Source organism: Oratosquilla oratoria, chromosome 7 (assembly GCF_046742065.1).
Source record: "Oratosquilla oratoria isolate Oo_2021 chromosome 7, ASM4674206v1, whole genome shotgun sequence".
NCBI lineage: Eukaryota > Metazoa > Arthropoda > Malacostraca > Stomatopoda > Squillidae > Oratosquilla > Oratosquilla oratoria.
This window is the reverse complement of record NC_134783.1, coordinates 39,328,967-39,333,966: the sequence shown is the minus strand read 5'-3', so window position 1 is coordinate 39,333,966 and position 5,000 is coordinate 39,328,967.

Here is a 5,000-nt window from a genome sequence, read left to right as displayed (position 1 = left end):
TATGAATATATATATATATATATATATATATATATATATATATTATATACATATATATATGTATATATATGTTATATATATATATACATATATATATATATTATATGTACATATACAGTATATATGTATGTATGTATGTATTAAGACACTCCATCAGTGATGAAGAGGATAGAAGCCCTAACCACTCATTATATTCTGTACGCATGTGTGCGTTTAGCCTTACACGCACGTACGCACACATCCTTGCCCGTTCATACAAGCCCGAAGTCGACATAAGAACAGGACAGTTCACCCGGAAAGAAACCTAACGAGGTGGCGTCATTGTACGAGGTGCGACAGTCGACTGCACGCGTCGTTGTGATGACGTCACGTCGAGATGGTGAGGTGACCTGCTCTTGTTTTGACCTTGCCTACGCCTTTTTTTCACCTTTCGTATTCACTTTGCTTTGTTATCACTTTGTTTTTGTTTTAGTTTTTCACTTTTTATTTTTATTTTATTTATTATTATTATTATTATTGTTTTTCTTTCTTTTACACCGGCTCTAATTCACGTCCGCAGTTTATGGTTTATTCTATGCTCTCCCTCTTGGCTCGGTGCAAAAACTGGGATCACATTGACCCTCTTTCAACACCACTAGCACCATTGCTATCACCACCAACACCACCACTATTACTACCACCACCACTTCTAACACACACACACACACACACACACACACACACACACACACACATATACACACACACACACACGACTCGGCGGGGCGGTTGGTAGAGTTCCCATCTGCCACTACACCACGGAGGCCCGGGTTTGAATCCCGCGCATGGCTGAAAGAATTTCAGTATCGCTGCGCTACGAGTCGTTACTCCAACTCTCGTGGGCAGGGAGTTGGATGTGTGTGTGCGCGTGTAACGTCACTACATTACCCATAGATCGGTCATGTACGAGCTCTGAGCTCTCTTCCGGGAGGGAAATAACTGTCGATCACGAGTCCAACACGTGATCCAAGAACATGGTGAATCTCACACACACACACACACACACACACACACACACACACACACACACACACACACACACACACACACACACACACACACACACACACACACACACTCTGGTGGAGGTCGCCGCCTCGGCCCTCGTTGGGCAATGGCAATGACTTTACTGTTGCCTCTTTGTCTCCTCAGTCTGGGCCGTACGGTCATCTGTGCTTTACTAAAATGTCGAAAGGTGCTCTTCTTACGTACGCTCAGACAGAGCCTTTTAATTTCATTTGATTATAATATGCATTTGTTTATATTTGTTTGTGTAATGTACTTTAAATTTTTGTTTATTTGGTTATGCAGTCATTAATTTTATTTTTTCTCATATCTTTTTATTCATTATTTTATTTATTATTTACTTTATTTTTTTTATTATTATTTTTTGTCTGACCTTGTTGTGGACAGAAAGCTAAATGTTTTGTCACTCACACATTAATTATCATTGTCAGTCGCTTAAATTCTTAGTTGGACGGAGTGAGGGGGGTAGGGGTCTAAGGCTGTTTCATTCATCCCTGTGGTAGACCATCCTCTCCCCCTCTCCCCCCATAGTGGTGGAGTTGGGGGGGGGAGGGGGCAGTGAGTCAATCTTAATTTGGTGGTGATTACCTCTTTGGGTCTTCGGATGGACTGGAAGGTCTGGAAATAGGGATCCATGACTTTTGTTCTCTCTCCTCTCTCTCCTCTCCTCTCCTCTCTCTCTCTCTCTCTCTCTCTCTCTCTCTCTCCCTCTCTCTCTTAGCTTAGTGCTATAGTAGTATCTTCTTCCTCTCTCCTCATCTTCTTTTTTCTCTTCCTTTTCCTACTTTCTTCTTCTTCCTCTCCACCCTTACTATTTCTTGTTTTTATTCTTCCTCTCCCTCCTTTTTTTCCTCCTTCTCCCTCTTCCCACCTCGTCCTTTCTCTGCCTCCTCCTCCACCTCCTCCTCCTGCGCTCTCTTCCCTCCCCTTCGTTCTTTCTTTGTCTCCTTTTTTCATCCAATTTCCCCCTAGTTCTCCATCTCCTCCTCCTTTTCATCCTCTTCCTCCTCCTCTTCCCCGCTCTCCCCTACCTGTTGTGCAAGTCACAAACGCCCGTGGATAATCACTCCCACCTCCTCCTCCTCCTCCTCCTCCTCCTCCTCCTCCTCCTAACCTCCTCCTCCTCCTCCTCCTGTTTTCTTGTGTGGACCCACGGCGCCGCCACCATGATCCTCTCATTTGCTTTCCCCCTTCTTGCTCCTCTTCCTCCTCCTCCTCCTCCTCCTCTTCTTCTTTCTCCTACTCCTCCTCCCCTCTTCCTTGTCCTGTTCCCGCTGCTCCTTCTCCCCCCTCCTCCTACTTCTCCGCATCCTCCTCCTCTTCCTCCTCCTCCTCCTCCTCCCCTTCCCCCTCTTGCTGCTGCTGCTACTCCTACTCCTCCCCTTCCTCCCCCTCTTGCTGCTTCTTCCCCTCTTCCTTCTTCCCCTCCTCCTACTTCTCCGGCTCCTCCTCCTCCTCTTCCTCCTCTTCCTCCCCTCTTCCTATTCCTCCTCCTCCTCCTTCTCCTCCTCCTCCCCCTCCCCCTTTTGCTGCTTCTCCCCCTCCTCCTTCCCCCCCTCCTCCTACTTCGCCTCCTCCTTCTCTTCCTCTCCTCCCCCTCTTGGTGCTCTTTCTCCCCCTCTTCCTACTTCTCCGCCTCCTCCGTATTCCCCTCCTCCTACTTCTCCTCCTCCTCCTTCTCCCCTCCTCCTACTTCTCCTCCTCCTCCTCCTCCTCCGCCCTGTCAGCTCTGGTTTGGCATTATTAGTTACGGTTAGTTTTTCCTTTTAGGGGGGAAGGAGGTGAAGGGGGTGAAAGAAGAAAGGTGGGGGATTGGGATTGGATGGGAGTGGGGACGGGTGGAAAAGGGGATTCGGTGGGACTCGGTGGGGGAAGTGGGACGGGTTGAAGGAGGGAAGACGTGGGATTGGGTGGGTATATGACTAACAGGTGTTATAACAAGTTGACCCGCTTAAAGCAAAGTAGTTTCACAAACTAATTAGAGTTGCTAGCCTGGAACTAAGTAGTTTGCTAACTAGGGGGTGCCACGGCGTTGGTAGTCCATGACGCTTGCCTCTTGTGTAAGATCGTAGTGTTACACTTCGTGCATATACTTCACACACACATACACAGATATATACAGTATATATATATATATATATATATATATATATGTGTGTGTGTGTGTGTGTGTGTGTGTGTGTGTGTGTGTGTGTTATATAGCATTCGTTTCATTTTTCAGGACACGCATTTTCCCCCCCAGAAAGTATTAGGATTTTTGTGTTTATATATGTTTATATTATATTTATTCATTCATTACATTTCTCCAGTCACCAATCCCCCATTCCTCCCTTCCCATCCCTCCTCCTTCCTTCCCCTCCCTCCTCCCTTCCCCTCCTCGCCTCCCCTCCCCCTCCTCCCTTCCCCTTCCCTCCCTCCTCCTCCCTTCCCCTCCCCTCCTCCCTTCCCCTCCCCTCCTCCCTTCCCCTTCCTTCCCCTCCCCCTCCTCCCTTCCCCTCCCTTCCCCTCCCTTGTCCTCCCTTACCCTTCCCCTCCCTTACCCTCCCCCTCCTCCCTTCCCCTCCCCCTCCTCCCTTCCCCTCCCTCCTCTTCCCTTCCCCTCCCCCTCCTCCCTTCCCCTCCCCCTCCTCCCTTCCCCTCCCTTCTCCCTTCCCCTCCCCCCTCCTCCCTTCCCCTCCCTTCTCCCTTCCCCTCCCCCTCTTACCTTCCCCTCTCCCATCCTCCCTTCCCCTCCCCCTCCTCCCTTCCCCTCCCCCTCTTCCCTTCCTGCACTCCCCCTCCCTTTCCCCCGCCAAATTCTCCATACCAGTAGTTGAGTGGGTATCTAATATTAGAGCCATTCTTCATCGTCGTCGTCGTCAGTAGAGAGAAGTCATCTGCTGAGGAATTCGTTTTTGAAATGTTTAAATGTCAGCAGCGCCGCTGACGATGAGTTTATTACGCCGTGGCCTTGTCAGCTCGACCTATGATTTGTCTCGGGTTTATCAGTCTACTCATTGTGGGCGCGTACGCCCCACCCCCTCCTCCATCCCCGGCGCGGCGCCGGTTGTTTGTGGGTTATGGTATGCCCTGTGTGTGTAGTAGTTGTGGTATGATGTGTGTATATATGTATATATATATATATATATATATATATATACATATATATATACATGTATATATATATATATATACACACACACACACACACACACACACACACACACACACACACACACATATATATATATATATATATATATATATATATATATATATATATATTATTATTTTTTTGGGGGGGGGTGCAAGCCTGTCATCCCCGATGCGTAGAAGGTACTCCCCCCCCTCTCTCTCTCTCTCTCTCTCTCTCTCTCTTTCTCTCTTTTGTATGGGGAGGCGGGGGCAAGTCACTCGCCCCTTATGCTCGATCCGTTGATGGATCTTTTCCTTTTTCCATTGAATTAATTGCTTTGAGATTGAAGGGTAGTGTAGGTGCCGAGGCTTTTGAGCTCTGTCGTTCAACCTGTCTGTCCCAGTGGTAACTCTCTGGGAGAGAGAGAGAGCGCTCTTGCGCTTGATCCCCCGCCGCCGCTCCGGTCCGCCCCACAGATACAATCACTCGATTCTCTTCGCGCTTTTTTTTTTTTTTCGATTATTGAAGTGAGAGCCCGTAAAGTTTGTTTTATCTTATGCGCGAGAGTGTTACTATTATCTTTTATATAAATTTATGTGGCGTATAGGTAATGTACTCGAAGGAAAGAGATAGGCCACTCGTGCTATCTTAACTATATATATATATATATATATATATATATATATATTATGTATATATATATATTATATATATATATATATATATTATGTATATATATATATATATGTGTGTGTGTGTGTGTGTGTGCGCGCGCGCGCGCTATAAGCAGATCGATAGATGAATCACAGTAATTTATGAA